The sequence below is a fragment of the Panthera leo genome, chromosome D3 (assembly GCF_018350215.1).
Source record: "Panthera leo isolate Ple1 chromosome D3, P.leo_Ple1_pat1.1, whole genome shotgun sequence".
In the NCBI taxonomy this organism is placed as follows: domain Eukaryota; kingdom Metazoa; phylum Chordata; class Mammalia; order Carnivora; family Felidae; genus Panthera; species Panthera leo.
Window position 1 is genome coordinate 65,922,118 of NC_056690.1, and position 24,271 is coordinate 65,946,388.

The window sequence follows — 24,271 nt, forward strand, 5'->3', positions numbered from 1 at the left end:
GTGGCAGTGAGCCACTAACCCTGGACACAAAGGTCTCTGAGTGAGCACGTGGAATGTGGCTGCATGTACACAGCGGGTACAGGGTGCCCTACCATGAAATGAACCTATAACACATGGTGACCTTGGGGGAAAGACTCGTTGAACATATGTAAGCACTTTCTGACGGTATTGATACCTTTGCTTCAGTATTGATGAAAAGAGTCTCCATGCTTGGAACCATCTGCAAAGGCCCAAATCAGCCCAAGGTAATTAGCCCAGCCTTTTCTCAATATCTCTGATTGCCATTATGCTTCATGAGTTGGTTGGCTGGTTTCAAGGACAAATAAATGAGATATCAGAAGATACTGGGACTCTAACACCTAATAACTGAGTAACCTGGGTAGAACTATTTGTCTTCCTGGAGGATCTGTTTCCTCCCTCATTAAAGGCAGTGGAGTACAGAGTGAGATGGGCACTTTACCAGGAGCCTGAAAACTGGAGTCCCTGGCCTTTGCTGCCAACTTGCCGGTTGACTCTGGGTACCTTTCTCAGCCACTCTGGTCTACAGATTTCCCAGCCCCGAAATGAGAGTCTTGGCATAAACAGCCTCAAAAGTCTCTGTCAGCTCTGAAATCTCATCAACTTCTGAAAAAGAGAGTGCCAGGTCACAGCTGTGACTCAGCTTACAGAGCCACACAGGTTCCTATAAATAACAGGTCAGCTCCCAGCCTGGTGGTACCAGGTACACTAACTTCCAGTGATGTCATATGGATGAATTTGTATGAAATTTCAAATAAGGTAGATTCGAAAGCCACCCTTTAAAAAAATAAAGAAAGTAAAAATCTGGATGTATGGCAGTGTTAAAGTGTGTGTGTTAAGGGGAGGTAGGGGCACTGTGTGCAGTTTATAGTTTCTATTTTTTGCACCTCATTCCGTGCCTCTGTGAAACACTAGCAAGTCTGGAGGGACATTTGCAAATCTGCCCAATGTCAATTCCACCCGTAGAGCAGTCCATCTTCTCTGGAGTGTGTGTGACCTTTGCAGGTTGTCACATCCTGGGCATGGCACCAAGCGGTCCTCCAAGGGGGCTGGGTTGGGGGAGCAGACCCTGAGCTGCGGGGTGGTGCAAGCGGCAGTTTCCGGGCCCTGTGCCAACCTCCAGATAATTGCCAGCAGCAGGAGAGAGGTGGTCGAGGTTGGCGGAGCCTGTCTCTGACAGATAGATGGTCCCCTTCTCACCACTGCAGCATTATGGCCATGAAAAGGAGAGCAAGGGAGCCAAACTGCAGGTGGAGGAGTGGGGAGCAGGGGGAGGGCAGGAGGGAGGGAGGAAGAGTCAGCCTAAGAGAGACAGAAACAATAAAGGGATACCTGGAGAAATGACAGAAAAGCAAGAGATGGGAATTGCAGCGAGGTCAGCTAAAGAGAATAAAAAGCAGATCTGTAGAACAAGACAGATGGAGGAGAGCCAGAGCCAGAGAGAGTAATGCAGAAACAGAAAGAGAGGGAGAGAAGAAGAGAGCTCTGTCACAGCACTTCACCTCCCTGAAAGCCTCTGGAGCTATCTGAGCATCCAGCAAGAGAAGAGGAGTGTGCAGACAGGCAAAGACAGAAAAGCACCCAGACCAGATCCATGTCCTCGTGGGGCCTCATTGTCAGCAGCTCAGGTGACAGAGGGAGTTAGTTTAATGGAAGCAGCCAGCCTTGCTTCACATGTCAGTTTTGTCCTGTCTCTCCCAGGCCCAGGCCGGGGAGTCCCTGACTGGCCTGATCTTCCCTTTCCTTTCCTTTTCCTTTGGTCTAGCAGGTGAGACAGTTTGTGGTGAGGGGAGAAGCTGGCTGCTTGGCTAGCTGGAAGGCAGCCACACAGGGAAGACTCTTGAATGGGGTAGATGTGTGGCAAGCCACATGGCTAGGTATGAAATGGAGAGAACTATCAGGTTGTAAATGTCAGAGAACTGGCCTGGATGGAAAATGGAAAGAAAATGTCCTTTTGGCTTTCTGGGTACCTAAGACCTATCAATAACAACAATCAACACTTATTGAGCACCTAATAATGTGCCCGCATGGACTAAGCACTTTGCATAAGCTATGTATTTTATTAGCCAACCCCAGTAAAGTCTGTAGTTTTATTAACTCCACTGTATGGATAAGCCATGCACAGTGATTCCACGGGCTTGTCCCAGTCAGGCCAGAGTTTACTGTTTTGCATTGATGTGCACAGATTTCCTCATGCATAATAATATTCACTAGACATCACCTTGTGTGAGGCTGTGCTAGGATCTAGTTGGTAAGAAAATGTGGTGATGTGTGGTGAAGAGGAGGGCCAGAAGGAGAAGCTGATGGACAAAGAGAGAGAAACAGGAGCACTGTGCCCAAGGAGCCTGGAGTCCACTGGGCAAGAGAATGCATGTGCCTCAGTATCTCTTATTATTGCAAATTCAGAAGACAAAGGCTGAAAGAAGGTGCTATGAAGATTCAAAAAAGCATGAGATTCTTTCTGAATGGGAGGAACAGGGCCAGCACGTGGCATGAGCTTCTTCTGAGCCAGGCCTTGAGGCATGAGTTCAAAACATGAGATTTTGAAGTGCAGAGAAAAAGTGTCTTCCAGATGATTGGAATTGCCCAAGCAAAGGCACGGAGGCTGCAGAGACAGGCTGCAATCTGGTGAGCTTAACTCCTACTTCATACTAGGAGGCTCTTTGAACACGTGGAGGAGCAGTGAGAGATGAAGCTAGACAGGTGGGTTGAAATTGAGCTGAGGGAGGGTTAAATTCAGAGTGCAGTAGGCAGTGACTGAAGACGTCTAATCAGAAGAAGAAAGGCATGTGAATGAATGAATGGCCACATTCAGTGCTTCTTTCGCTTAACCAGTATCAATCATGGGGACGCCTGGGTAGCTCAGTCGGTTAAGCATCCAACTCTTGATCTCAGCTCAGGTCTTGATCTCAGAGTTGTGAGTTCAAGCCCTGCATTGGGCTCCAAGCTGGACATGGAGACTACTTAAAGAGAAGTATTTGAGGTGCCTGGGTGGCTCAATTGGTTAAGTGTCTGACTTGGGCTTAGGTCATGATCTCCACAGTTCATCATTTTGAGCCCTGCTTTGGGCTCTGTGCTGACAGCTCAGAGCCTGGAGCCTGCTTCAGATTCAGTGTCTCCCTGTCTCTCTGCCCATCCTCCACTTGTGCTGTTCCTGTCTCTCTCTCTCTGTCTCTCTGTCTCTCTCTCTCAATAAATAAATATTTTAAAATTTTTTTAAAAAGAAATATTCATCATGTACCCACTGTGTGCCTAGCCCTGTCTGGATAGATGGGCACATCAGAGAAGAAAGCAGGCAAGTTTCCTTGTGTCCCTACCTCGTGGAGCTCTGATTCTTATAGGGACACATGCATTTTATGCCTTTTCTACCAATGATGGGACTGGGTCCATGAGGGCAGGACTTTTAGGGTTCATATGCAGGCAGGAATCAACCCCCCTAGGAGGCCCCAAGGATGCTGTGTAAGAACACCTCGTTTGGGGCAGCTAAGGACAATACAAGGGCATCTGGAGCCTCTGATGAGAAAAGTCGGACAGGAAGGATTGTATAGCCAGGACTTTCTTGGTTGCAATTAACAAATTAAACTGGCTTCAGCAGTAAAAAGTGATTTATAGGCTCATGTAGCCAGACTCCTGAAAAAGCAGGGTTGGGAGCTAGCTTCATGAATAACTAGAATTGGAGATGTTAATGCCACCCATCCCTCAATCTCCATTTACGTTTCTCGGTGGGTGTTATGTCATTTCCTCAAATTGGCTGTTGTTTAGAATTTGGCATCAGCTCCTGCAGTTTCATATCCTGACAGCTCAATAGCCGGACGGCAAGATTGGCTTCCTCTGCCCAGCTCCACTTTGCGACTCCTAGGGAAGAACTCTGGCTGGCCTGGCTTGGGTCCCATATGCACCCCTTGGGCCAGTCTGATAGCCAAAGCCTGTTCACCTTTATGGCTAATAAAGACAGAAGGGGAAACAAAAATCATAGATCTCTGCTACTAGTACTGTGATAACTTGAAACCCATTTTACTTAATGGACAGTTATGCTGAGGGGTGCCCCCAGCATCTCTCCAAAATGCATAATACAAGGTCACTCCTACTCAATTAGTCTGAAACATAAATAGTACTCTCCCCACTCCACCTCCACAAATTATAGTAATAGCACTGGACAATTTAGAGAAGGAGAAAACACAATATGAACGAGCCTTCCTGGAGGAAAGTAAAGTGAATCACTTTAAAGATACAGTGTTGGGGTTGTGGGGGGTGTGGAGAGAGTGGGTCATTCAAAACAAAACCAGGTACCAGCAAGTTCCAAGGCTCACCAGACCTGCATTAGCAGAGACTCCTGCCTGTGATCGCAGAGTATCAGTGCAGGACTGCAACCCACTCTCCCGCCAGCCGCAACCCCCACCTCCCAGCAGGATTGGGAAACTTGGTCAGGAACAGTGCCTTCAGCTAGAGGCTCCTCATTAGCCAAGAAGGCCAGCCCTGCAGGAAATCCTGAGCTGAGGAACAAGAACAATTTGAAAGGATGCAGGAGGCATTAAGCCAGAATGGTTCTCCAGGGGGTGGCGGGGCTAAGTGGAAACTCAGGCAAAGAAAACCAAAGGGGGACCAAGTGGGGCCATCATTCAGGAAGGAAAAAGAATGCTTGCCGTCAGGGGGGAGGGCAGTATCTTCACTAGGAAGGAGAAATCAAAAGCAAAATAAAGAGCCATTTGAGCAAAAATCAATGTTTTAAAAACACACATTCACACTTCCAGAGAGAAGTTCTAGAAACTTAGGGAAGAGACACAGCCTGCCCTGCCATAAAGGCTATTAGACTAGAAATAGAAGCCAGGGGTCTGGTCTCACTGGCACCAGATGCACTGACTTTATTTCCCCATAAATCTCCACCTTGCCTACAACACACTATTGTGTGCAGGTCCACTGAGATGATGGGTAGGGAAGCAGTTTTTAAAATATTAAGCAACTCTATCGTAATTAATTAGGCTAGGTAAATGATTAGAAAATGACAGTTGGAAATTGGGTCACTTACAACCCTGGAAGGGAGGAGGGCAGTGAAGGAGGCTGTTTAAGGCTCGGGACTCAGGTGACCTGCCATCCCGCTAAATGACACAGATGGAAGCAACAGATTCTCTGTTTTTAAAAAAGCATCTATGATTGCTGAGCACCTACCATATTCTCAATCCCTTGTAAGATGTCGAGAATAGTGTAGAAGAAGCATAAGATCTTACTGCTGAGGCTTACTGTCTATCAAATGAGATAAACATGTACAAATAAGCACAACTCCTAGCATGAGTTATGATAAAAGTCAAGCTAGGGTGTTGATAATAAATGTCCAAAGGGCTCAGAGTAGGAATCTATGGGCTGGGAACCTGGGTGGCTCAGTCAGTTAAGTGTCCAACTTCGGCTCAGGTCATGATCTCACAGTCTGTGGGTTCGAGCCCCGCGTTGGGCTCTGTGCTGACAGCTCAGATCCTGGAGCCTGCCTTGGATTCTGTGTCTCCCCTTCTCTCTGCCCCTCCAATGCTCATGCTCTGTGTCTCTCTGTTTCTCAATAATAAATAAACATTTAAAAAATTTAAAAAAAAAAAAAGAAAAGAAAAGAAATCACTGGGCTGGTAGACCAGGGAGGGGTACCCATGGAGTTGCTCTTGAAGCAAAATTTGGATCAGTAAGCAGAGAAAAGGAGAGAGAACATGAGGAACATAAGGAGCAGGTCAGGAAGCCCATGGTGATGGCATGGTTGGAGGGGTTGTCAGTATGAATGAAATAGTTGGGAGTGATGAACAATCATCACGAAGGGCATCATGACCAGTTGCAGAAAGCCTTGACATCATATGAAGGAGTTGATTGTAAAGGAAAAGGAACCCATCAGAGACTTTGGAACAAAGGAGCTGGCTTGACCAAGTGGTGCTTTAGGCACATGGGTACAGGAGTAGAATGCTGAATAAACAGGGTGCAGGGTGAGGCTAGTGGCAAAATACTTACAGAAGAGGAGCTCAGGAGTGCAGGGGGCAACGGTCAGATGGGTACAGAGGGAATGAAGACTAATAAAGGAAGAAAAGGTAGGACTTAGTACCTGTTTGCATGTGGAGCATGAAGGATGTTCTGGAGTAAAGACATCATGATTGCCTTGATCCTAAAGAACTGGGTTAGTTACAGGAAGTTGCAAGCATGCCCTAACAGTCCTGTAGCTGGCAGGACTGGGGACAAAGAAGGCTTCCCAGAAAAGTGACATGTTCGTGAAGTCTTAAAGGTTACATCTGCTTGCTCTCAGAGAGTAAAGAGCATCCAAAGAGAGGAAACAGCATGGACCAAGACAAAGGAAGGGAAGTGTGGAAAAGAGAACCCCCCATTGTGGGGATGTCTCTGAACACATGAAGAGTGGGAGAAGGCTGGAGAACTAGGCAGGGGCTAGATCACAGAGGAGCTTTAGGACTTCAGGCAGCAGGCACTGGGAGCTTGGAAGGCTTTAGCGCAAGGGAGAGACACTGTAAGAATCTCTTGTAGTTGTTTGTACAAATACAGGGAGTTGAAAAATACAGATAATCTCAAAATGAATTGTTATGTGACTCTGAAAGCATCCTCAATTACTTGAATGGAGGGAATTGTATTAGTCTTTTACTACTCATGTGTCTCTGCCTTTATTTTTATATGTTCCACCTTTCAGCGTAGTAAATGTTACTGCTATAGGGGCACCTGGGTGGCTCAGTCAGTTAAGCATCTGACTTTGGCTCAGGTCATGATCTTGCGGTTTGTGGGTTCAACCCCCTGTCAGGCTCTGTGCTGACAGCTCAGAGCCTGGAGTCTGCTTCGGATTCTCTCTCTCTCTCTCTCTCTCTCTCTCTCTCTCTCTCTCTCTCCGTCCCACCCCTGGTCACACTCTGTGTCTCTCTCTTTCAAAAATAAATAAACATTAAAAAAATTTTAAATAAATGTTACTGCTATAAAAAAATGGGGGCACATAAATCCTCCTAATAATTATAGCATCAGTGAGATTGCAATAAAGTTCCCATTTTTGCATCATCTACTGTTTTGTGCCCTGAACTCAACCTTGTCTGAAACATGTCTAATATTAAAACTGGGATCTCTCCTTGTTTTGGTTTTGGTTTGGTTTGCTGGTTTGCCTTTGCCCACCTTTTATTTTCAACTTTCCAGTCACTTTGTCTTACTTGTTTCTCTTGTACACAGAATACGATTGTTTTTTTTATTTGTAATGTAAACCGAGGATCTATTTCTTTTGCTTGATACGTTTGACTTTTATTAATTTTAATTTGCTAGATATACTTAGAACCAGTCTTAATATCATATGCTTTCTGCTTTTATTTTACTATATGGTCTTTGTTTTGTTCTCTTTTAATTTAATAGATGCATGGGCTCATAGTGATACTTTAGAAAGTTTTAATATTTTTTTTAATTTTTAAGTAAACTAAATATAATATTCTTGATCCTCTATATCCTTAAATATAGCTCTGCAAGATGATGAAATTTTCATACTTCTTCTCCTGCCTCTCATTTTCCTATCATACCCAATTTTAGTTGATGATGATGATGATAATAATGACAATGATGGTAATATTTCTGTTAATCTTAATTTTATAATTTTTAATATATATTTCTTTCTATTCCTTGATTCATTAGCCCTACATGGTAATTTTGACTCTTGGCTCCCCCCAGCTTCTCTCTTTCCTCACCTTCTGAATTGTGTTAGTTTATTTTTTAATGTTTATTTATTTATTTTGAGAGAGAGAGAGAGAGAGAGAGAGAGTGCACATGCAAGCAGGAGAAGGGCAGAGAGAGGGAGAGGAAGAATCCCAAGCAAGCTTGGCACTGTTAGCACAGAGCTGGAGGCAGGGCTCGATCCCATGAACCACTTGATCCCATGAGTCTAAATCCAGAGTCAGATACTCAACCAACTGAGCGACCCAGGCACCCCTGAATTGTGTTAGTTTTACTGTTTTTCATGTTGTTCTAGTTTGTTAGAAAGTACATCATTTTCTAGAACCATAATTGCCACAGGTCAGTGTTTGTTAAGGTTTTTTTTTTTTTTTCATCTTAATCCTAAACTAAATTGTTAAAAACCCAGTACTAGTCTTTCTGCCACACTTTCTCTATTCTCTACTGGTTGGTTAAAGTGCAATTTATTCCAGACAGGATCCTAGTGACCACATTTTCTGGGTTGTCAGATGTTTAGTAGCAGCATTTGTACTTAAACAAAAATTTGAATTTAACATTTTTTAATTTTTTTTAATTTAATTTTTTTTTGAGAGAAACAGAGAGCATAAGCAGAGGAAAGAGTAGAGAGAGAGGGAGAGAGAATCCCAAGCAGGCTCCATGCTATCAAGCAAAGAGCCCAACACAGGGCTGGATCTCATGAAACATGAGATCATGACCTGAGCTGAAATCAAGACTTGGATGCTTAACCGACTGAGCCACCCAAGCGCATCTCCCTTAAATTTAATTCTCACTGAGATTTTTGTAAGCACAGTTCCACTGTCTCCTAGCATGAGATGTTACCATGGAAAAGTCTGAAAACAACCCAAAATTTTTCCCCTTAGAAAAGACATTTTAGTTTTGTTTTGTATTGTTCGTTTTGTTTTGTTTTGTTTTGTTTTTTTCATTTGTTTTTATGGTAAAGAGTCTTTCTTTACCTTTTGGGTTGCTGGTTCTGTATTGACTTTCTCAGATAGTTTTGCTTGGTTTGGGCTTTGCTTTGTACATAGACTTAAATATCTTATCTCTGTGATTATAATTCTCCAAATATAATTTCTATTCTTTTTTTTCAATATTCTTTATCAAGCACTGCTTGGTCTATTTATGCATACACATAGGTCTATTTGATCTGTTTCATCTTCCACAGCTACCATGTTCTCTTTCTAATCCTTGTTGACTAATCATTTCCATTTTGTTTTGCTCACCTTAGCATTCCAGTTCTTAAGCCCACTTTTTTGAGCATTATCTGTTTACCTTCTTGTTGCCTCTGATGGCTTCCTAATTGTTGTGAGGACATTATGTCTCCTCTACTTCTTTCCTGAGCTCTGCTAGCTCATTTTTTATCTCTTTCAGTGGTCTTGACATTTCTTCCTTGAGTTCTTATTTTATATAAGTGATCTTTTCCATTAAAGTTTATTGTTTTGGTTGTCTGTGCTTATTTGCCCAACCAGAGATAGCACCCCTAGCTGTTTTCTTGTTTATACCATATTCCCTGTTTCTTGATGGAGCCAGAAAGGGTCCAGGGATTCTCTCACAGACAGCTGATTCACTGTAGGCACGTTGTTTCCCAAAAGATTGTGTTGGTTTTCTTCTCTTTGATGAACTCTGTGCTCTGCCAACCTTGCTTGAGGTCTTTGGCCCAAGACATCCTTCAACATCTACCTGCTCCTTTTGGAGTTTTATTGCATTTGACAGATTTTCCTCAACAAAGGTGAAATTTGTATTTCTGCTTTTTCATTTTCCTTATTGTTTGGGAATGAATCTAGAAAGAAGTGGGCAAGGCTTTCTTAATACTATCATCTTAAAAGTAGAAGTCCCCTTTAAAAGGCTATAAATCCTTGTCTTGCTCCTTCTGAATCCCCAGCACGTAATATTATATCTGGGAAAGAGAAAATCCTCAATAAATACTTGTTAGATTAAATTAATAAATGAAAGAATGTAATAGTTGAGACATAACTGCATTTAAGACCTTTCTTCAAAAGACCTTATGCAACTAATCTGGTTCCTCCTCGCTACAGCGTAAGAAGGCATATTTCCCAAGGCATTTCTCATGGTTTAAAGATCTTCTGCCCACATTCCTCCCATCTTTCACACCTTTTCTTAGCATCCTGATGTCACTTACTATTGAAGCTTGGAGTACCAGTACCCATGAAACAGTAAATTCTACAGAAACACTTTATACAGTGGGGTTTTCTTTCTAGCTTGGTATCTAGCCCATTTTTATGGATGCATTTTATGATTGTTTCTCCTTGGCTTACTTCTGAAATTGGAAAAGCCCTGTATCTTCTTTACCATAAATCATCAGAAATAAAAGCAGAATGTCATTCTGCGCCATGTTTTGGTAAGAAAGGATCCTTATATAAGGATCACATATAAAAAATAAGGAATTGTTCACATTTCCCCAGGTCCCCCCAGGGCCCCACAGTGGTCTGGACTCCATCCAGTTGCAGCCATAGAGGAAGGATCCTTTGAGAAATGGAACACTGTAAGATACAGACACTCTTTTCAGCCCTTGTGAATTCCATGGCGGTCTTTAGCATGTATGTGATCCAAGAAAAGATCAGCCCGGCTGTCAGAAGAGATACCAAGTCCAGGTTTCTCTCTGGTTTCCCTTCCAAAAGACAGGAGCCTTTAACTCAAAGAATCTACTCCTTAAGTCCCTTGAGAATAAGATGTATGTCTCAGACTATTCTTATGCCTTCCATATAGGATATAATAGGCATCTGAGAAATATACATGTTAATTTCTGATTGTCCTTGGATTTATAGGTAAAACCAAAAGCTGTCCTACTTGCTCAAAAAACTTCAGTGCCTAATCTCTGACAAGATTCCTCATTCCTTTAAGAGATCTTCAATGGATGATTTCCCTTCTTCCTTTGTCTTGGGTCACTCAAACTCCTCCAAATTGCTTATGCTCTGCACCCTTCTCATTGCTGAGCTGACTGCAGTTGGTTGCCCATAACTGCCCATGTTGACAGACATGAAACCCAGAGTCATGTTGACTGACCATGGACTATCTATGCCAGCCTGCAAGACCAAGATGGGTAGGACAACAGGAAAGGGAGAGCCTGGGAAATGCATACCCAAAGTCCTTATTATAAATACTCCAAACAAGAGCACAATGACCAGCCTACAACCAGCACATAAGTGCTCTTCCTTCCAGACGTACGTGATATTACCCTTCCCACCCACATCACCAAAGCAGAATACCTCCCTGATTACCTGCCTGAAAACCTGTGTCCACACCAACCCTACCCCTATCCTAGGGACTTTGATGGATTTTCATTAGGAACACAAGCATCCTGCTTCATCTAGAACAGTCCCAGGTTATGTCTGGTGTCCTCTCAAATTAAGCATGTGTCCCAATCAAAAGTGATTTTTGTATGACAAATTATATGCTGTCCCTAGTTTAATTTAATACGTGATTTTCAAAAGGCAGCACGAGTCAGAATGCCTCTGGTTATAAGAAAAGTCCTTCTCTTTTTCCCACCTTTGTAGAAGAATATTAGGACTCACCAAAAGAATGACACCAAGAAGAATGACACAGATACCTGAAGTCCCAGCACACAAGTGACCTGGAACAGGTGACTGGGGAAAATTTGACACTGTAGGGTGTCCAGACAGGCTCAGAAATTTTTACGTGAGGTTTGAAGGAAGAATCTATCCCAGAGAGTAGGAGGGAGGGGCAGGACCTGAGGCTCAGGGGAGATATTTGGGGATAACATAATCTCCAGGTCAAAAAGAAGGGCATTTATGGAGAACAGGCATTTTGTGTGTCCTCTTTCCTCCCTCCTTGCGCCTGCACATTTTGACCAATAATGCACCAATAACAGTGATTTCTCTCTGTTATTTCATTTATGGCAATAACTTCAGGTCTTGTGTCTGGTCATAATGGTGATCTATGTGTGCCATCTACAGTGGGCATGGATAATGAATCCTATTTTATTTCTTAATTAAGAATTTGAAAGTACCGCAAATTACTGCAATTAACATGGATTTTCTTCCTCATTTATTTACTTATTTAGATGCCTGAAATTGCACCCTTAGCTTAAACCAACCACAGGGTTCAAAGCCTGTTAAAATGTATAGTCGTTAAAATATTTATTCTTTCCCCAACAGTGAAGTTGCAATTTGGAAATGGTGGTGATATCCATGTATGCAAAACTAAAAAAATAAATTATATCTATCTATATCTATATCTATATCTATATGTAAAATATAGAAAATATAGAATTCATCCAGCTAATTTAGAAAGTTGAATTTACTGACAGTCCTTTGTGTGACTGAAATAAACTAAGATTTTCAGAATAGCTCATTATTATTTTGACTTCAACTAGCACTGTGGTTTTCCCTCTCAAAGTTCTTGGGGACTTGAGCATCATCATCTTTTCAGAAGTTCAGTGTTCACTGAGAGATAAGAATAACAATTTGAGGGTGGTTGAATTCATCTGCCTGACTTCAAAACAATATACTTTGAAGAAACTGTTTAGCATCAGATTATCTAGTAATTTTGAAGAGTCAACCTTAGGCTTCATTCTTGGGTTTTGGGATTTGGTTTTGGTTTTGTTTCTAACTGGTTTGCAGAGAGACACAGCTCAAGAGAGAGTGGTTGAACTTAACCAAAAGTATGGCTCAGAAACGTAAGCCCTGGGGTGTGGGCAGCAGCCGCTCCACAATGCCGCCAGCAGAGGTGTAAAAGGGTACAGTTCTACCAGAAAGCAAGTGGGAAACAGCATCTCAAAAGCCTTAAAAGATGAAAACCCTTTGAAATCCAGCTATTCCACTTCAAGGAATTTACCCTTAGGAAAGAATGAAGGATGTGTACTGAGATTTAGCTACAATGATATCCATTACTGCCCTGTTTAGAATAGCAAAATAAATAAACTAAAATAAGCAACACACAACAGTAGAAGATTGAGTAAACCTTACACTGGAATACTAAACAACTATTACGAACTGTGTGGTTTATATTAGGTATCTATGGCTGCTTTACCCCACAGCTTAGCAGCTTAGAGCAACAAACATAGTATCTCACAGTGTGAGTCAGGAGTCTGTGGGCAGTGGCTGAACTGGATCCTCTGACTCAGGACTTCTCATAAGGCTGCAGTCAAGGTGTTTGAACCATCTCAAGGCTTAACTTGGAGAGAATCCACTTTCAAGGTCCCTCCAGTGGGTGTTGGCAGGATTCAGGTCCTCTAAGCCTGCTGGTGGAAGTCTCCCTCAGTTCCATTGCCCTCCTTTCCTTGGGGCAGTTCACAACACAGCAGCTGTTTCATCACAGCAAACGAGCCTGAGAGCAGGAGAGGGTGAGCAAGACAGCAGCCAGAGCGATTTTGTAACCTAATCTCAAACTGACATCCCATCACTCTTGCCATATTCTATTGGTTAGAAGTAAGCCAGAGGTCCCGCCCACGCTCCAGGGGAATGGATTTCACAATGGTGAGGATGCAACATAGTGGGGATCCCTGGGAACCATCTTACAGGCTGTGTACCACACAGTTGACATTTATCTGGTGGCAAAAAATATTCATAACATCTTATTCAATGAAAGAAAAGCAGGTCACCAAACAGCATATGCAGTATGATCTCAATTCTATGAATGAAAAACAGTAGAAAAAAATATATATCCATATATACATAAATACTCATGAAACAATCTGTAAGTGTTCCATGGGTTAACTAGTGATTATATCTGGATCGTGGGATGACAGATGAGTTTTATGTCTTGTTTCCTAATACTTACTTTCTATTTTTTTCTAAAATGAACATTTTTGCTTACAATTAAAACAAAAAAGAGCACATGTTATTTAATCAAAACCCAAAGCAATTTAAAGTTGACCTCCACTGTCTATCTTTACAGGACTTTTTGTTGCTTACTACTTGAAGGCACCTAAATAGGAGTTCACAGGACTCTTTGTAGAACCCGTTGACCCCACTGTCAAGAAATTGTGAGTATGTTCTAGAACTTTCTATATTTGTGTCTTCTGAAATAACTGTTACCACCAGTAATGCTGCCATGGAAAACTAAAAAAAAATTTCCCCTCTGAGGTCACTAGGAGCACATGGGAAGTACCTGAGACAGCTAAGTCATATGAAGACCTTCTTCCCCTTGAGTCATTGTCTTCCCAGCTCAGTCATGCATGGCCGCTTTCAGACATAAGATAGCATAATCACATAGTGTCTATTTTCTCTGCAAAATTCCAATAGGATAGGTTCTATTTATATGTCAAAAATAGATGAACAGATGTGACACTACTGGACATATTTGTGAGTTTGTAAAAGGAAAGGGGATGGGTAAGTGAGAAGATAAAATCATTAATAATCCCCACACTTCATTAGTTTCCTTGCCATGTGCCACCAGGAGGGCCTGAGTTGGGATGCCTCTGGTTCAGGGTTGGAATGATTTCTCTAGCAATGTAAATGTTATCATAAGGTCACTTACTGATGAAAACTACTGTTTTGCTTAACATAGATTTATTGGTTGTTTGACAAGCAGACCAGCTTCTCTACACCTATACAGAACACAAAGAAATCTGCTTAGGATGGGTGAGCTGGTATCCATGGAGAAGGAACGCAGTAGTTTTTAAATGGCAGGGAATTAGGACCAGGTCTGAAACACTGGTGGATCTTTCAGTGGATCTATAGTACAATAGCTGGTGTAACGTAAAACACTCAAATCTTGGTGGTTTAACACCATAGATCATTTTTCCCTTCTATAAGGCCCCATTGGGTGTTTATCAGAGTGGTGATTCAGAAACCCAGGTGTCTCCTGTCTTGTGGCTTCACCGTCTTTTAGGGCCTTTGAGTTTTATGCTTTATGTTCTTCATCTACCTGGTTGACAGGGAAGAAGAAAGTGAAGATGGTACACCCACTTCCTACCCACCTTGGCCTGTGATTGATACACATTATATCCCATCAATGAGCACTAGTCACATGGGCCTTACCTTGATAAAAAAGGGCTTGGGTTAGTCCATGACTGGCAGTCACTTCCTAACAAATCCACTATGTGGTAGGGGAACACACCTCATGGGCTCTGTGAGGAAAAATCATAGTGTAGAGAGTTCCTGCTCAGAAAATTCTTAATGGGCATTCGTACATCAATCACAGAGCAGTTGACTCAGAGTCAGTTGACTCATCAATGACTTTGAATAGTGAATCATTCTGTTCCTAGGAAGGAACTTCTAATACCAACCATACCCCCTTCTTGTGATTAAGGCAACAAGCCCCTGGTAACAAGGCTCTATAGATTGTTCTATATAAGAAGTGCTAGATATGCCTGCCAATGCTGGAAGTCTGCAGAAGCCACTAGGTTCTCATGATACCAGCTTTAAAATCACTTCTGTCTGTTTGCCTATCTCTCTCTCTCTCTCTCTCAGCCTTAGCTTCTTGTTGTCTCAAATGACAGTAACAAGTTCTAACTCTTAGAATTGTTGTAAAGCCCCAAGGAAATAATTCGAGAAAGGGCATGGTACACATTTTCTCAACACCAGTGACTTCTCCAGCCAATATCCACATATGATGAATAATCTCTGAAATGCCTTACCAGCACTACCACAGTTGTTGATTCTAGTAAGATCCTTGTTACTATTAAACTACAATTATAATAATTAGCACTACCGCCAATAATAAACCCATAACATCTCTTCTATGCAAGATGTACATAGACGAGCCTTGATCAACAGTGCTTTACATTTGGATTTTTGACTCTCATGACAATGGTATACAGTGGGAAGGAGACTCACTATTATCACACCCATTTCATGGGTGAGAGAACTGAGCCTCATGGAGGCTAAGTGATAATGACCAAGGTCACATTGTAGCCCACTCAGAGAGTTACCACTTGGCTCTCAAACCCAAGTCCAAATGATACTACTGCACCAGAAGTAAAATAGGAAATTGTTGGAACAAGTGGAATCATTGAGGAGACCTAGTCTCACCCCCTCATTGTTCAGATGAAATGGGGATGCCTTTGAGGGCTACTCTGTTTTGTGCCACTGGCCTCAGGTTGTCTTATCTCCTTCCAGATTAGTCAGGCTAATTGGACCTGGGTTGTGGGATGGGGATAGAGGCAAGTAGTGAGTGTTGATGTCATTTTACAGAGGCTATAACACATGGGGCTCTTGGAAACTGTACCAGGGAAGATGAGCAGGATCCCAGGAAGGTGGAAAAGGGGGTACTTTTCCTCCACTCTGGCTCATACACAGACACACTGGCCAGCACCACAATCCTAGTGATATGGGTGACAGACTAAAAACCACTTCTAGGTTTCTTAGCGTTTTCTTTCTCTTCCATTCAATTCTTTGGACTTTTCCCAGCTGATGTTAATGACTAATTCTTTAGTGACTTTAGGGGCACCTGGGTGGCTCAGTCAGTTAAGCGTCCGACTTCAGTCAGGTCATGATTTTGCGGTTCATGAGTTAAGAGCCCCGTGTTGGGCTCTGTGCTGACAGCTCAGAGCCTGGAGCATGCTTTGGATTCTGTGTCTCCCTCTCTCTCTCTGCCCCTCCCCTGCTCTCTCTCTCTCTCTCTAAAAAATAAATAAACATTAAAAAAAATTTTAATTCTTTAGTGACTTTGTTCTTTCTGTTGAGAGAAAAAAAATATTTCTACTAGCCTTAGGTTTGCAGTATAAATAATGTCTCGAGATAGTGTTTGACCCTGAGTTGGGTGACTCCAACTGCCAGGGGCAGTGAGCTATAACAAACGTGGATCTCCATGTACAGCACAGCCCCCAGGCCCAGACCTGCTGCTCACAGCTGTGACGACATGAGGGTCATTTAGACACTGTAGGTCAGGATTCCCTCATCTGTCAAAGCAGGTGGATGATGCTCTCCTCACCACCTCCCCCACTTTCTTATGGAAATACTGAGACCTAGGGGCTCAAACAAGTAAATAGACAGAAAGTGCTTTGAGAAGCATAATGTGCTAAATAAATGTAGCAGGAGTCATCATTATCACTGTGCTATTGCCATTATTATTTTGTGGTCAGCTCAGCTTTTCTTAACGCAGAGCAGTTAATGAAGTGGCAACTGTATTGGTTTCCCACTAGGAGGGTGACGGGGCCAAATGAGGCTCTATTTTTATCCCATTTTAGTGTCCAGTTTTTTTTTTCCACAACAGCTATATCTAGTGGGTTTATCAGTATTTTAATTACAGTGCCACTTTATTATACTTATTCCTAACAAAAATCAGGCCAAGGACATTTTTTTAATCTTAAAAATGGTAGATTTCCCTAAAGAAATCCTAACTTTCACCAGCAACCAGAACACTGCTACCTTACCTCTAAGCTTGGTACCTACAACTTTTAATGAATTATTTTCAGCATAACCAAATTTTTTAAATTGTACTTGAAGGTCTACCAGTAGAGAGAAAAATGACAGAATCTATTTGTTATCAGGCTTTGGTTTATAAATTTTTCACCAGCTGAGATGCATTTTTCCTATGGTCATGAGGAGTTATGGGAATAGCTCCTCATAAAGACATACTAGAAGGGCCAGACAGACAAAAAGAAAGAATACCCACTCCTGACCCTGGTGCATGGCCATTCTGTTGCTTCCTGCAGCATTTCAGATAGGCTTGCCTCGTATCATCATCAAAAACAAGCAAACAACTGCCTCATTGGAAGGAAAAAATAAATGTTGCAAAGTAGGGAATCTAGCCCGTTAGGGCCATAAAATATCAAGTTATAAGGGGTTTTGTAAGCATATGGCCCAAATAACCATTTTATAGATGAGAGAAGTAAGACTTACATAGGTGAAGTGTATATCCAAGATCATATAAATGCACAAATATTAAGTTGAGCCATATATTACTTTCCTATTGTTGTTGTAACAAATTACCACATACTTACTGGCTTAAAGCAACACAAATTTATTATCTCACAGCTCCATAGGCCAGAGGTCTTACACAGGGCTCACTGGGCCAAAATCAAAGTGTTGGCAGTGCTACATTCTTTTCTGGAGACTCTGGGGAGAATCCATTTCTTAGCCCTGTCCAGCTTATAGAAGCTGCCTGCATTCCATGGCTTGTGGCCCCTTCCTCCATCTTCACAGCCAGAAATATTGGGTCTCTCTGATCTTTTTTCTGTAATCACATCCCTGACCACAGCCAGGAAGGGTTCTCTGCTTTTAAGGACTCATGTGATGAGACTGAGTCCACTTGAATAATCCAGGATAATCTCCCTATCTTTAGGTCAGTAAGCTTATTCACATCTGCAGAGTTCATTTTTAGCATAGAAGATAACACATTCACAGGTTGTGGGGGATTAGGGTGTGGACATCTTTGGGTGGGGATTGGGCATTAGTCTGCCCACCACAGGGAGAATGAATTTATGGAGAAAGAAAATGGTGAGATAGAGCATTGATTGCTTGAGCAAGAAAATAACTGTGGACCCTTGTGGTAGGTTAGAGTCTCTAAGATTCTGACTCCACTTGGAGACTTGTTGGAAGTAAGAAGAGTGCTTAGGATCAAGCCCTGCAGGGGAAGGGAAGGAGGGAGGAATGGGCAGAGAGAGGCGCTGGGCAGCAGGCTTTCCCAAAGCCTCAGCTCACCCCATGAGAATCCAAGAAGGGGATGGCCCTTCAGAGTTGTCATCAAGGTCTCAGCCTTTAAACTCTTTCCCTCTGATTGCTGTGACCACATCAAGCAGTCACAGGGTGTGGTCTGCCCCAACGAAAGGTTGTGATCTTGAACAAGTCTGTTTTCTTCAGAGAGGACAACTCCCAGTAGCTAGTGGAATTTGTCCTTCATTGATGAAAGAAGTTTATAAGCAGACAATCACAGCTTCTACCAGAGAACTTGTGCCTATGTTTCATGCCCACGTTTGAAAATATTAATAATAATAAAGTCAGCTGTGATCTGTTTTGAATGATACCTAATTGACAGATTTTGCAAAGTGATTCATCTATAGCAAGACAAGACAGGGTCTAGAAGGAGACTTGCATGAACATGGAAGCAAGAGCAGGAAGGAGTCACATGGGAAGAGGAGAACAAGACTGGGTCAGAAATGGTGTGGACCCCAAAGGAAAGGACAGACAGATTGCAAGTTCTGGCAACTAAGATCCAAACCCAGGTCAAAAGTCCAGGACTCTTCCCAAGCCACAGCAGAGAAGGGGACATTGGCAGAGGCTACAGGCAGGGGTGGTAATGCTGCTAATTGGTTTAGAAGGATTCCAGCAACTTCCAGCAGAGACTGGTCAGGACATTGCAGTCCATCATCAGCCATGGAGGTGACTAGGGAACAGGTAAGAAGTCCTGTTTCAGTAGAACTGAGGAAAGAACAGGAACCAAATTACCAAGGAAAAGGGTGTTCTGTATGAGATTAGGCAGGTGAGCTGTGGTCTCATGTCATCTAGCCCATGGATGTCATTTGGTGCAAGGCCAAGTCTGATTTTGGCACAAGAGCAGAGGATACTCCGGTCATCTCAGTACCAAGGGGTAGACAGATGTGGAGGCATTGCTGTGTGCTCACTCCACAGGAAGTCTTTTCACAGAACATCAGGGCTAACCTTAATGTTAATTTTAACAAAATGGTATATGTGAGGAGGGTACAAAGACTGATATGTTCCCACCCTTGAATCCCTGCGACTCTCACTATCTCTAGTCAGTGCTGAGCCCAATACCTGCACCAGGGTTAGCTTAGTCTTTTTTTCCACACAGACCTCACGGAATCTCAACCACCTCCACTTCTTTGCACATCCAGACTGAAAATGTCTAAAGGAAATGGTATTTAAGAAAGGGACTTCTTGGGGCACCTGGGTGGCTCAGTTGGTTGAAGTCCGACTTCAGCTCAGGTCATGATCTCATGGTTCATGAGTTTGAGCCCTGTGTTGGGCTCTGTGCTGACAGCTCAGAGCCAGGAGCATGCTTTGGATTCTGTGTCTCCCTCCATCTCTGCCCCTCTCCCACTCACATTCTGTCTTTCTCTCTCAAAAATAAAATAAACATTAAAAAAATATTTTTAAATGATAGGGATTTCTTGCATCTTCTAGAAGTCTGTGTAGATACCGCATTGGGTCTACCATACTTACAAAGTAGGTTTCTTTCTCCTACATGCATTGATTCAACTGGTGACAGCAAAGCACTTCAACACAGTAAACACCATTACCTTCCTGTAAGTCCTTTGCCACATGTAACTGTCAGCAAAAACACTAACAAAAACTTCTGTTTTTTATAAAGGCTTCACATTTTTACCAAGAACTTTCATGTCCATTATTTCATTTTAATTTGACAATACTACTTGGGGAAGGAACATTTTATGCCCCTTGTAAAGATGAATAAGTTGAGATTCAAAGAGTTTGAGTGACTTAAGTCACAGGTTAGAGTCTGAAACTGGAGCTGGACCTTATTAACACAAGTTGCCTCCATCACCTTTTCATGGTATGTCCACCCCATTGAAAGAGCTGTGTCTCATAACCCTGGAAGTTTGGGAGAAAGGAGTAGGAATGGTAGAGAAGGCAGAAAGCTGAGGAAAAAAATGTCCAACTTTCACCTTTTATCTTAGGCCAGTCCTGAGTTTATTGTTTTTGACTCTTTTTGACTTTAGCTCTGTGTTTTTAATTCTCCAAAAAATTCTTACATCCTTACCTCATTTGTTCCACTCAGCAGTCCAGTCCCGTGAGGTAGGCAGAGCACATCTAACAAGGGATGATGAAGCTGAAGCCCAGAGAGGTTAGACCACTGGCCTAAGAACAGTTGGCCATCTGGTGGCAGTGTTGGAGCTGGAACCCAGATCTTTGCGTGGGGATGGGATGGGGGGGAGCACCTGCTGAGAGAGGTAGGAAGGAGGCATTGCCTTAAAAGACTCGTCAATATTCATATACATTTCACAATATACGGAAGTCAAGCCATTATGCTGTACACCTTAAACTTATATATCCATTGCCTGTCCATTGATGATATCTCAATAAAACTGGAAGAAATAAATTTAAAAATTCATACAAAAGTAAAAGGGGCCAAGAATAGCCAAAGAGTTTTGAGAAAGAACATAAAGAAGAGGGGCTTATCTAACAGACATCAAAACTCATGATAAAACCTTGTGATGGAGGTGTAGGGATACAGAGATTAATGAAATAAACTAGAAAGTTCAGAAAGAGACCCACGCATTTTGGGAAGTTGGGTACAAGACAGCAGTTGATTACAAATAAATAGGTAAAGTATGGACTTTTGATATTAGTGTCACAACAATTGTCTCCCCATACTCGAAAATTAACATTAGAGTTCTATTTCATATACTAAATAACAGAATATTGCAGATAAACTCCAGGTGGATTTGAAGCTAAAAGTTCAAATAACAACAACAACTTTTAAACTATTAGGAGAATGGGGTGCCTGGGTGGCTCAGTTGGTTAGCTGTCCAACTTCGGCTCAGGTCATGATCTCATGGTTCATGAGTTCAAGCCCCACATTGGGCTCTGTGTTGACAGCTCAGAGCCTGGAGTCTGCTTCTGGTTCTATGTCTCCCTCTCTCTGCCCTCCCCCACTCATGCTCTGTCTCTCTCCATCTCTCAAAAATGGATAAATGTTAAAAATTTTTTTTAAAAAATTTAAACTATTAGAAGAAAGTCCAGAAAGATGTTTTTATATCAAACCAGGGAAATACTTCTTAAGATTCAAAAAAAAGCACAAAAGAAAAAGATAAAGTGGATCACATTAAAATTTAAGATTTCTAGAAGACAAAAGACACCATGAGCAAAGCCAAAATACAAGTGAGATATTTGTAAGAGGCAGTTGCAATGCATTTGACCAACAAAGGATTAATATCTAAAATATGTTGGTAAAACACTGCAATAAGGAAAAGACAAACAGCCCAACAGAAAAACAGGCAAAATATAAAAATAGAAATGTAAATCAAAATGGCCTATAAAAACATGAAAAGATGCCCTCCCTCATTAATAATCAAGGAAATGCCAATTATAGCAAACAGATACCATTTCACACCTACCCAGTTGTCAAACATTAATAGTTCAACGGTGCTGAATTTTTGAGGGAAATAGGCACTGTCATTCTAGAGGGAGCGCATTATTTAACCCCTTTAGAGAACAATTTGGAGAAATCTTGTAAAAATGAAGATATGTGTCTCTATGACAACTAGTTTTATGTCTAGATATATACCCTAGCAAAACTCACTCCTATGTGTAATATGACTTGTAAAAGGATGTTTATTATTGTATGGTGTGCAATATTGAAAATTTGGAAACAATCTAAATGTTCATCAATAGGGCAATGGAAAAGCATTGTACATTTCATAGCAGTGAGCCTCCCTGAGCTAGACTCATGTATCAAGGATTATTTTAGAGAAAAAAAAAGAGAAGGATTATTTTGGAAATTCCAAGTTAAACAAAAAGAATCATATCATATCAGTGTACCGCTTACATCCATGTTTAAAGCATACAAAACAATACTATTACTTACAGATTCACGCATAGGTGAGGTAAAAGCATAAAAACACAGAGAAAGATCCATGCAGTTCAGGAGAATCGTTTTCAGAAGGAGGAGGCTAATAGGCTCAAGGATAGTACACAGAAGATTCAACTGAACCAATGTTTTATTTCATTAATTAAAAAAAAAAAAGCTAAAACAAATTCAGCAAGATGTGAACATTGTACCATTCTGTGCTGTGGATATTGAGTGTGTGACATAGTAAACAATTCAAGAAAGAAAAAGTTATTCACCAGCAGCCTCTCTTTCCTCCGGTGGAAATGAGAAGGCAGTGGGGAGCATGAGTCTGCAGGAAACAGAGCTGACAGCTTTGAAGATTATTTTGGCTTTGGATTTCTGCTCATGCACACACACCGAGACAGTTCCACACACGGGAGCAGCGGGGTCATGCACAAAGCGCTGCCAAGCAAAATAGTCAAGGCACACAGGGGGCTCCGCCAGCCCCGGCTCTGCCAGGGCATCAAGAACATTCTGTGGCTAGGAACAGGGCCCAGGAATGACAATGGCTTAAATACAATAGGACATTCTCTCTCTCAACATAAAAGAATTCAGAGGTTGGCAGTCCAGGGCTGATAACAATGTCTGTGCGATCTCTCCAGGACTCAGGTTCTTTCCATCTTTCTGCTCTGCCATCCCTAGTTACATGAGTTCCATCTCCAGGGGCACTTCATGATCTGAGACAGCCCCACAACTAAAAGTCATCAAGGTCAGAAGCAAGAAGAAGCAGGGAAGGACAAAATGTTTCCTATGGGCCATCCTACACCCTCCAACAGTTCTTTTCTGGAAGTCCTTAACTTGCCTGGTCATTTTATTGGCCATTCCTAACCCCCAAAGGAGGCTAGGAAATGTTTTGTTAAATGCAGTCAGCAGTGTGCCCAGCTAAAAAGCTGGGAGCTCTAATGCTAAGGAAGAGGGGGAGAGGCTAGTTGGTTAACAGCTAGTGGTGGCTCCCAGTCAGCAGTAATGCATTTTGTGCCCCTAGACAAGAGCTTGCCTCCTCTGGGCACTGCTTTCCTGTCCATGCAAGAAAGAGCATTGACTAGGTGGCTTCCTCAGTGGAGCCAATCATCTTTGCTGTTAATCCAGTCACACTTTGGTCAAATTTCTACTTGGGTAATTATACCTGAAGCCCTTATCTGCCCATTTGGCTTCTACCACTCAGGGATAGGTCTGAGTTGGGCTGCTAACCTTTTTCTCCCCCCATAGTTGTCCTTCTGCACTTATGCTTTATACCCCCCACTCTAGGAATTGCAGTTTCTCTTCTAGGCTCATCAACTGCTAAAAACACCCAGATTCTAACCTTCCAACTCACCTCTTCCAAAGAGCCTTCCCTGGCTTGTGGTACCCGCACTGAGACCACTTCATCTCTCTGTCCATTGTCAATAGTTTCTTTCACATAGACAGTCAAGTACTTTTATTGAGGATGGGCCTTCAACTGTCTGGTGCAGTGCTCGTAACTTTTTTTTCCAGAACCCCTCTTCAACTGAACATTCTGTGAAACCCCAAGGAAATGGATACAATGAATTAAAATGGTGGTGTGCAATGGGGTGGAGCCCAAAGTCTTCAGAACACGCTCTGAAAAGAGAACATCTTGCCCTTATTTTATGAATGAAGACATTGCTGCCCTAAGTCAGAATTGAATTGTCCCTGGTCATACAGCTCCTAACAACAGTGATGATAATGACAGCATTAGCTAACACTCACTGTCTGTGTCAAGCACCAGTCTGAGTGCTTTTCATAGATTAATTAAAGGCGCTAAAAGTAAAATAATAACAAGTCTCTGATTGCACCTTAGAAACAATATGAAAGTCTGTTTCTGTCCAAGACCCAGAAAAAACCTTTATGCAGAAATTGCCAAATACATCATCTATTGTATAGCTATAAAGTGATAATGTATCTGTACCCTGTGTAGCACAAGTTTTCTAAAAGGTTTAGCAATCAAATAAATCAACAACAAGGAAAACCATTGCCCAAATACATTCCTGTATTTTATTACTGAAATCAGCCTAGGAGAATTTTGTTTGCTGGGGGCTCAAGGAGCAGCCATAAGGGAGCAGCTGGAGAAGCCCCTGGACAGGGTCGGTGTCAGATACCGGGAGATGGAGAG

At 42.2% G+C, this 24,271-nt stretch overlaps 1 protein-coding gene and 1 long non-coding RNA gene across 12 annotated transcripts in view; one reads left to right on the plus strand and one right to left on the minus strand.

The window, feature by feature from the left end:
- Window positions 1–22,330, minus strand: part of LOC122203516 — a 42,320-nt gene extending 19,990 nt beyond the window's left edge. Inside the window, exons 1-4 of one of the 2 annotated variants that reach the window (XR_006195215.1) lie at window positions 22,138–22,330; window positions 20,311–20,491; window positions 14,670–14,758; window positions 12,760–13,014 (exon numbers count right to left, since the gene is read on the minus strand). This is a non-coding gene — a long non-coding RNA (uncharacterized LOC122203516). The remainder of the gene's footprint in view (window positions 1–12,759; window positions 13,015–14,669; window positions 14,759–20,310; window positions 20,492–22,137) is intronic. The other variant, XR_006195216.1, reaches the window with a different exon arrangement.
- Window positions 1–24,271, plus strand: part of SLC14A2 (solute carrier family 14 member 2) — a 431,742-nt gene that overhangs the window by 236,037 nt on the left and 171,434 nt on the right. For all 10 annotated transcript variants that reach the window (XM_042910439.1, XM_042910429.1, XM_042910434.1 and 7 more), the window contains one exon: window positions 13,585–13,672. The gene's annotated coding sequence lies outside the window, so the exon portion shown is untranslated. The remainder of the gene's footprint in view (window positions 1–13,584; window positions 13,673–24,271) is intronic.